The sequence below is a fragment of the Pongo abelii genome, chromosome 13, assembly GCF_028885655.2.
Source record: "Pongo abelii isolate AG06213 chromosome 13, NHGRI_mPonAbe1-v2.0_pri, whole genome shotgun sequence".
Lineage (NCBI taxonomy): Eukaryota > Metazoa > Chordata > Mammalia > Primates > Hominidae > Pongo > Pongo abelii.
In genome coordinates, this window is record NC_071998.2 from 20,196,809 (window position 1) to 20,206,940 (window position 10,132).

Genomic DNA, 10,132 nt, shown 5'->3' on the forward strand with positions numbered 1-10,132 from the left:
GGTGGTGCATGCCTGTAATCCCAGCTACTTGGGAGGCTGAGGCAGAAGAATCACTTGAACCTAGGAGGCAGAGGTTGCAGCGAGCCGAGATAGCGCCAGTGCACTCCAGGCTGGGCGACAGGGCAAGACTCCATCTCAAAAAAAAGAAAGAAAGAAAAGCATACACCATTTTCCTTTGAAATCAGAATTAAAATCCCACCGTTGTTGTGTGTTATTCAAAAGCTAATACTCAGTGATCTCTTTTCTCTCTTGCACACTTTTTTCACTCACTATCCATGCAACCATTTGTCCTTGTGTAACACTTTACACTTCTCAATGCACCTTCCCACCTAGCATGTCCTTTTACCCTCACAATCATTCTGAAAGGCAGAGAGGACAGATGATATAGCTCCTGTCTTACAGAAGAGCAGTCCTGGGACTGGAGCGATTAAGTGATGGCCCTGGAACTTTTCTAGTCTATGCTTATGCTAAGCGAAAGAAGCCAGACTCAAAAGCTACATACTCTATGATGCCATTTATTTAACAAAGGCAAAACAATAGGGACAGAAAACAGATTAGTGCTTGCTTGCCAGAGTGTAGAGGTTAGGGGAAGGGTTGACCACGAAGAAGCAAGGGGGAATTTGGGGGACTGATGGAACTATTCCGTATCTCTGTGGTGGTGGTAGTTACACAACTGTATATGTTTATCAAAACTCACAGAACTGTATACTAAAAAGGGTGAATTTTATTAAATGCAATTTTACTTCAATTTCTAAAATTGAAAAAACATCGGCGGCCACCATCTCGGAACGGGAGGCGGAGCAGAGCCGACTGGGAGCGACGGAGCGGGCCTCCGCCGCCGCCACGAACCCCGGATATGACTACCTGTTTAAGCTGCTTTTGATTGGCGACTCAGGCGTGGGCAAGTCACGCCTGCTCCTGCGGTTTGCTGATGACACGTACACAGAGAGCTACATCGGCACCATCGGGGTGGACTTCAAGATCCAAACCATCGAGCTGGATGGCAAAACTATCAAACTTCAGATCTGGGACACGGCGGGCCAGGAACGGTTCTGGACCATCACTTCCAGCTACTACCGGGGGGCTCATGGCATCCTCGTGGTATGTGACGTCAGTGACCAGGAATCCTAGGCCAGCGTGAAGCAGTGGCTGCAGGAGATTGACCGCTATGCCAGCGAGAACGTCAATAAGCTCCTGGTGGGCAAGAAGAGCGACCTCACCACCAAGAAGGTGGTGGACAACACCACAGCCAAGGAGTTTGCAGACTTTTTGGGCATCCCCTTCTTGGAGACGAGTGCCAAGAACGCCACCAATGTCGAGCAGGCGTTCGTGACCATGGCCGCTGAGATCAAAAAGCAGATGGGGCCCGGAGCAGCCTCTGGGGCCAGCGGCCCAATCTCAAGATCGACAGCACCCCTGTAAAGCCGGCTGGAGGTGGTTGTTGCTAGGAGGGGCACATGGAGTGGGACAGGAGGGGGCACCTTCTCCAGATGATGTCCCTGGAGGGGGCAGGAGGTGCCTCCCTCTTCCTCTCCTGGGGCATATGAGTCTGTGGCTTTGGGGTGTCCTGGGCTCCCCATCTCCCTCTGGCCCATCTGCCTGCTGCCCTGAGCTGCTATTCTGTCAGGGTCCCTAAGGGAGGACACTCAGGCCCTGTGGCCAGGCAGGGCGGGGGCCTGCTCTGCTGAGGCCTCTAGGTGACTTTCCAAGATGCCCCCCTACACACCTTTCTTTGGAACAAGGACTCTTCTGTCTGTCTCCCTCCCGCCCCCATGTATGCTGCACTGGGTTTCTCTCCTTCCCCTTCTTCCTGCTGTCCTTCTGTCCAAGAGCTGAGGGTCTCCCCAGCCTCTACTGCCCTGGCTGCAGTCAGTGCCCAGGGCCAGGAGTGTGACCAGGGGATCCAGGGCCCTGAGCTGGACCTCAGGACAGCCATGGAGGCCACAGGGGCCCAGCAGCCCACCCTTTCCTCTCCCCACCGCCTCCTCTCCCCTCACACACTCCCAGCTCCAGCCGTCCAGCTGCAGTGGGGTCTGAGTCTATCTAGGGCAGGAGGGCCGGTGGGCGGATATCGGCCCTGGGCCTGTGTCTTGAGCCTGGAGGGAGTCTGCTGCTGCCGCCCTCTGCCCTGCCAGAGACAGACCCATGCGCTGCCTGCCCACCGTGCCCCTCAGTCCCCATGTCAGGCGGAGGCGGAAGGCCCACCGTGCCAGAGGCTGGGCACCAGCCTTAACCCTCGTTCTGCTAACACCTCCTCCCTTTACCCGAGGCAGCACACTTGGCTCACTCTCCCCTCGGTCTCTGGAGCCCACCAGGGAAGGCCCTCATCCCCTGCCGCTACTTCTCTGGGGAATGTGGGTTCCATCCAGGGTTGGAGGCCTCTCTGCCCACCCACTCTGCACCCAGGATCCTAGTCCCCTGCCCTCTGGCACAGCTGCTTCCTGCAGGAAAGCAAGTCTTTGGTCTCCCTGAGAAGCCATGTCCCTCGTGCTGTCTCTTGCCTGTCCCACCTGTGCCCTGCCCTCCAGCTTGTATTTAAGTCCCTGGGCTGCCCCTTGGGGTGCCCCCCGCTCCCAGGTTCCCCTCTGGTGTCATGTCAGGAATTTTCAAGGAAAAGCCACTTGAGGAAAGATGGAAAAGGAAAAAAAATTAATAAATTTCCATTGGCCCTCGGGTGAGCTGAGGGTTTTTGCAAGGAAAACAAAAAAAAAAGAAAAAACATCAAACCAGTTCAAAAAAGGGGGAGTCAGAAGTCTAATGAGGAATTAAATTGAATGCCAACTTCTGGGCAATACTAATCTCCACCTCTGTTTCCGCTGGAAAATATCAAATAAATTCGATTGAACATTAATGGTATATAAAATGGCTCTCTTTAGAGAGGACTTATAAAGAAATTTTGAGTGCTTTCTTCAAGGTTGGTGCAAGGTTAAAAGAGAGGCTACCCATAGAGGACAGCCAATACATGGACAATGCAGTTCATTTTAAATGCAAATTAAAATGAATTCTCATTTCTCCACTGCCATAATGGCAATTTCAATAGTATCTGAAGAGTAAGAATGAGTCAAAAGACAATGGATCAATGTCTTCAAAATTCTGAGGGAATTGTTTTCCACCTAAAATTTCATAGCCAGCCAAACAATTGGTCAAGTGGAGGACATAATCAAGATATTTTCATACTTTAAAAATCTCCAGAACAATAAGAACACATGGACACAGAGAGGGGAACAACACACACCACGGTCTGTTGGGGGCTTGGGGGTGAGGGGAGGGAACTTAGAGGGTGGGTTAATAGGTGCAGCAAACCACCATGGCACACGTATACCTGTGTAACACACCTGCATGTTCTGCACATGGATCACTTTTTTTAAAAAAAAAAAAAAAAAGAAGAAGAAAAATCTCCAAAATTTTACATTCCATGTATCTTGTCTTAGGAAACAACTGCAAGAGCTTCTGTAAAAAATTGAGAGTAAACCAAGAAGGAAAAAAGATATGGGTTTCAGAAAACAGAAGTGCAAAATAGAGGAGAGTTGAAGGGAAGTGGGAAGCGGCAGGACAAGAGCTGTGCATGGCAGCAGGGCTGGAAAACAACCATTCCAGATTAGCAGAGGAAGGACAAGGATTATGAGAAGGAAGTTTGCATGGGAGAAAAGAACCACTGGTGTGTTTAAGCGGAAATCCAAATGTTGATAGGTACATCACATATATTTTGGAACACTTCAGGAAAACTAGTAATAAATACAGAGAAAATTAAACAAATGAGAAAAAAACGCTAGAGAAATTACACCAAGAAAAGCTAAGGATTGTAAAAGAAAAGCTAAGGGTTGTATAAGATATGTACTTCTTGGCATAGCAGTGAAGGAAATTTGCAAAGTCATAATAAGTAAACACTGGCTATCAACTGAACAACAACAACAACAAAAGCAGTTAAATCTGGCGATTGATGAAGGTGGAGAGTGGGGAGACAGTATAAGAACTAAGACCTCATCCTACCATAGCAGGAAATATATTTCTATTATTTCTATAGGTAATGTTTAAAATTGATAAATTAATATATAATAGTATAAACATATGATTTAGAAATGTGGAGGCAAATAAAATAGAAAAGAGAATAATTAAGTGTGGTTCCCTCCGGGGAGAAGAACAAAGTGTTAGAGAGAGATGGGGCAGGAGACTGCTGTTTCTTTTTAAACACTGTTGTTAAACACCTCTATTATGGTGGGAACATTTATACCACAGAAATAAACTCCAAATCAGGGCTTTTTCTTTTATTTATTTCTGTATTTAGAGACAGGGTCTCACTCTGTCACTCAGGCTGGAGTACAGTGATGTGATTATGACTCACTGCAGCCTCAACCTCCCAAGCTCAAATGATCCTTCCACCTCAGCCTCCCAAGCAGCTGGGACTACAGGTGCATGCCACCATGCCCAGCTAATTTTTTTGTTTGTTTGTTTGTTTGTTTGTAGAGACAAGGTCCTGCTATGTTACCCAGGCTGGTCTTGAACTCCTGGGCTCAAGCAATCCTCTTGCCTTGGCCTCCCACAGTGCTGGGAATACTAGGTGTGAGCCACTGCACCAGGCTGCTTTTTTTCTTTCCCAGAGACCTAGTTTACAGCACACCACTGGTTCTCACTGGTTTCTTTTATAGAAGTATTACTTTGATACAAATAAAACTACTTAAAAAATAGGATGGTATTGCCCAGTTTTTATGAGGGCTTAAGAAAAAGAACTTTCTCATACACTGCAAGTGAAAGTGAAAATTGTTACACATTTCTAGAAAGAAATTTAACTACAGGCATTAGAAGCATTTTAAAAATAGGCCAGGAGCAGTGGCTCATGCTTGTAATCCCAGCACTTTGGAAGGCCGAGGCGGGTGGATCACTTGAGGTCAAGAATTCCAGACCAGCCTGACCAACATGGTGAAACCACTGTCTCTACTAAAAATATGAAAATTAGCCAGGCGTGGTGGCAGGTGCCTGTAATCCCAGCTACTTGGGAGGCTGAGGCAGGAGAATCGCTTGAACCCGGGAGCACAGGTTGCAGTGGGCAAAGATCATAATCATGCCACTGCACTCCTGCCTGGGTGACAGAGCGAGAACTCCATCTAAGAAAAAAAGAAAAGAAAAAAATATATATATATATAAAAAAAAGTAGAAAGAAATATATGTATATATTTATATATAATATATGTAGAAAGAAATATATGTATATATTTATATATATATAAAAGAAAAAAAAATTATATATATACAGAAATTTATCTTCAGGAAATTTGTGGAGATTTTTTTAACCTGTCTAGCATCCATCCCTTTGAGAACTCATCCCTTTCTTATTCAATACTAATCTTGTTTATCTATGTGATTTGAGGGCAACTGACCCCACCCACAAGGTGCACTAAGGACTCAGTCTTGGCTAATCAGAGTACTGCAGCCGTGGCTATAATGATTGGTTCAAGGATGGCATGTGACCCAGGCTGGGCCAATCAGTGTTTCCCCCAGACTTTCGCAGGAGCTGTCACAAAAAGTGTTTTTTCTCTAGAATCGTGAGTTATGAAGACTACATAAGCTTGCAGCTGCCAGTGACGACCTTTACCACTTTGTGGAGAGAGAGCCTGCCTGCGAATAAAGCCTACACAGAAGAGAGGAAAACTGAGATAGAGAAAGAGAAAGCTATAGCACTTGATGGCATTGCTTGAGCACTTGAATCCAGCCATGTCTGAAGCCAATGTATTCCTGAATTTTTCAGGTATTACCACAGTAAATTCCATTTTTGTTTAAAATAGTTTGACTTGGTTTTCTGATACTAACAGCCTAAAGAGCGCTAATACAGAAAACACCATGAATAGGCCTAGTGATTTGTTAACAAGAATGTTCATCAACATATTGAACAGAATATTAGGAAATTGAATACAGGTTCAACAATAGGATACTGTTAAATTATGGTATATCCATTAAGTGGCACAATAAATGCCTTATTGTAGAAGAATAACTAATGACATGGAAAAACATCCCCAATATATTTTTGAGTAAAAAAATGTAGGTTTAAATAGATGTGTTAAATAATCCCATTATTGTACATGCCGTATAGCCCATCTATGTATATAAAAACATTAGATACTGGCAGGACCAGTAATTTTTCTTCTTTTTATGACCAGTATATGTATTGTAATGAACATGTATTACTTCTATTATCAGGAAAAAAATCATTAAAATTATTATCTTAACTTTTACTCAAGTTAGTGTAATGAAACAAGGAGGCCAGGCACAGTGGCTCATGTCTATAATCCCAACACTTTTGAGAGGTTAAGGTGGAACGATCACTTGAGGCCAGGAATTTGAGACCAGCCTGGGCAACATAGCAAGACCCTATTTCTGCAAATAATTTAAATATTAGTTGGGTGTGGTGGCATGCACCTGCAGTCCCAGCTGCTCAGGAGGCTAAGGCAGGAGGATTGCTTGAGCCCAGGAGGTCGAGGCTGCAGTGAGCTATGATCATGCCACTGCACACTAGTCTGGGTGACAGAGCAAGGCCTTATCTCTGAAAAAAGAAAAGAAGAAAGAAATATAGAATTTGTGAATTTATTATTCTAAACTGTATTGTTCAGTGACTCCAGTATCAAGATGCACTTTGGAAATGCTTTAGAGTTTACTGCTAAGAAAAGTATTTGTCTCTTTCGACAAACCTCCATGCTTCCCTTAATCAGTTAATAAAAGCTATCTAACTCATCACACATTTCTTTTTGCCCAGGCTGCCAAGAAAATCAGAGTTACTTTTAATGCTAAGTGATGGCAAGTGTTTCACTGATAACAACAAATCCCATGGCTTCACAGCCTATCCTGCTGGTTTCCAGATCTGTATTTATGTACCATGCCATTCACCCATTGTAGGGATACTGTAAGTGCTTTTTTGCTTCTTTATTATTTTTTAGTTTGTTATTTTGTTTTTAATTTTCTTGCTTTTAACCATTTTTTCAACATCAAAGTGCTTTTTAACATGCTGTTCTTCCCTTCCTTTTCCATGCAGTGATCTCCTGTTCTTCAAGACCCAGGCGACATCACCTCCTCTGTGAAGTGACACCCAACAAGTGCAGACAGACTTCATTTTTCCCTTCCTCTGTAGGACTTTCTATTTACCTCTATTACAGCACTTAGCACATTACATTATAATTGTTGACATTTGTGTCACTAGAATGTGAGCTCCTTGAGGTCAAGGTATGAGTCTAAGGCCTTTTCTATCCACGACACTGTCCAGAATATTAATCATTGCCCAGAAAAAGTCAAGTTATCTAAAGGAAGCTATTCATCCCTGCACTGAATAACAGGGAACACCAAAATCATGGGAGCTCTACAAAGAACCAACTAAATACCTTCCGGATGAGTTTGTCAGAATGCCTAAACCAGGATGCACACTGTCCATGGTGAACTCTAATTCCAGACACAGGGGTCATAAGAAAGTTTTAGACTTCTGAAAAAGCTATGGGTGAAAGTCTGGCCTCAAGTAATCTGACCACCTCAGCACATTGGGAGGCCGAGGTGGGTGGATCACTTGAGGTCAGGAGTTGAAGACAAGCCTAATCAACATGGTGAAACTCTGTCTCTACTAAAAATAACAAAAAATAGCCAGGACTGGTGGCCCATGCCTGTAATCCCAGCTACTCTGGAGGCTGAGGCAGGAGAATCAATTGAACCAGTAGGCGGAGGTTGCAGTGAGCTGAGATTAGGCCACTGCACTCCAACTTGGGTGACAGAGCGAAACCCTGTCTCATAAATAAATAAATAAATAAATAAATAAATAAACAAACAAACAAGAAAGGAAAAGAAAAAGAAAAAAAGAAAGAAAGCCTGACATAGAATAGCTTCTAGGGAACATCAACAGTGCCAACATTTCACTGGACCTAAGGCGCTATCAATTGTAAGACATATTCCAATCTCAGTGGTTAAAAAGGTGTGCTTCTTAGAGAGTCAATAAGGTATGGCAAGTGCTATGGACCAAACGATGGTGTCCCCCCAAAATTCACATGTTGAAATCTAAACTCCAATGTGATGGGGATTTAGAAGGACAGATGATTAGGTAATGAGGGTGAAGCCCTCACAAATAGGCTTAGTGCCCTTACGAAGGGGCTGAGGAGACTGGAGTTAGCACCTTCCACTCCATGAGGATACAGCAAGATGTCAGCAGTCTGCATCCCAGAAAAAGGTCCTCACCAGAACCCAACCATGATGACACCCTGATATTGAACTTCCAGCTTCCCGAGCTGTCAGGAATATATTTCCATTGTTGATAAGCCACTCAGTCTACAGTGTTTTGTTATAGCAGCCCCAAAAAACTAAGACAGTAAGTTGCTTAATGCATGCCTCAAAGAGAAGCCAGGAGGAAGGCAGAGCAGGCTAGGGAATTCTAAATACTCTAAACTCTGAAAAGGTTATACAGGCCCACCAGGTCCCCATTCCTTCCCAGAGAATTTCAACATTTTTTTAAAAAGCACTGAACTATAAACTAAGTATAAAGAGGTCCAATAAAGTTCTGATATTTCCTGTGAGGATTACTTTAATGTTTTTAGGAAAGCATCAGGTATCAAATGTTTTTAGGAAAGTGTCAGGTATCAAAAGTTTTCCAGACAAAATGATGTTAGTGGGTGGCCCTGCGTTGCTACTGCCTTGAGCATGCAATCGGTGTGCCTACAATGGGTCATCTAGTACTGGAGGAAGGGAAGGTTGGGGGCTGCAACTCAGTCCACTCCATATAGAGCAGCCCCCACTCCACTCCATGACCAAGCAGCTGTGAATGAGTGGCCTCCAGCACCAACATCTGCCTCAATTGCCTACATCTGCTTTGTGTGAGCTTCAATTACTTCATTTATAGAAACATAGACTGACTTGTCCAGTGGGTCTCAAACTTGAGTGTGCATCAGAATTATCAGCAGAGTTTGTTAAAAGTCAGATTGCTGGGCCCTACCCCAGAGTTTCTGATGTAGTAGAAATTTTTTTTTTTTTTTTTTGGAGACAGAGTCTCACTCTATCGCCCAGGCTGGAGTGCAATGACACAACCTTGGCTCACTGCAACCTTCACCTCCCGAGTTCAAGCTATTCTCCTGCCTCAGCCTCCTGAGTAGTTGGGACCACAGGCATGTGCCACCACGCCCAGCTAATTTTTGTATTTTTAGTAGAGACAGGGTTTCACCATACTGACCAGGCTGGTCTTGAACTCCTGACCTGAGGTGATCCATCTGCCTTGGCCTCCCAAAGTGCTGGGATTACAGGCGTGAGCCACCACGCCTGGCCTGATATAGTAGAATTTCTAACAAGTTCCTAGATAATGCTGATGTTGCTGCTTCAGGGACCACACACTTAGAATCACTGACCTGATCTCCTTTATTCATTTTATAGGGAAGACGCTGGAGCACCAGGAAGGGAAGGAGGAAGGAGCTTGAGAAAGATCACACGCTAAGATTTTGGTAAAGTCAGGCCTAAGTCCCTTCTCCTCATTATGCTACATCAAGTGGCCATCTCTCAGGTAGGCAGATTCCCTTAGCTGCCAACCCAGAGAGGCATGGTTAGGGTCTGATAAGCACTTTGCAGCTACAAAATTTGTTTTATATTTAAATTTTACATACAGTTGCTAATAATCAAATGAGACTCCTGGGATCATTAGGCTTATTAAGAAAACAAATCCATCCCATCAAAACTATTATTTCTGTTTGCTTTTAAAACTTGACTTCTCTTTCCTCCTCCTCCTCCTTTCTTTTTCTCTGTTTTTCTTTTTTCTCTCTGTCTACATTCTTCAGAGCTATTTGCAGTAAGATTTCCCCAAAGACTAATATGTTTACAAGTTCTCTTTTGTCCTGAGTCCAAGTGTTTCCTTCACATTTTCCGGTAAAACTCCATCCTGCTACTGCCTCATCCATTATCACAGGAGCAGAAGAAAGACACCTAGGGCTGGAAGTATTGGTGCACACAGCCTTACAACATAAAGCACTACAGAAAGCCTTCTGCAGAATTCCAAATTCACAGCAATTAGGTGAAAAGGCATACCCAAGTAAAGACTTGTTAGTCTGAAAATTAATTTTATCATTTAACACAGATTTTCTTAAATGTCTATTACGTGCAAAACAGCATGCCTCACTAGTAACTGGGG

General features: G+C 44.1%; 1 pseudogene; it reads left to right on the top strand.

Moving 5' to 3' along the window:
• Positions 1-756: 756 nt before the first annotated feature.
• Positions 757-1,785, top strand: LOC100456620 (ras-related protein Rab-1B-like; annotated as a pseudogene).
• The last annotated feature ends 8,347 nt before the right edge of the window (positions 1,786-10,132 follow it).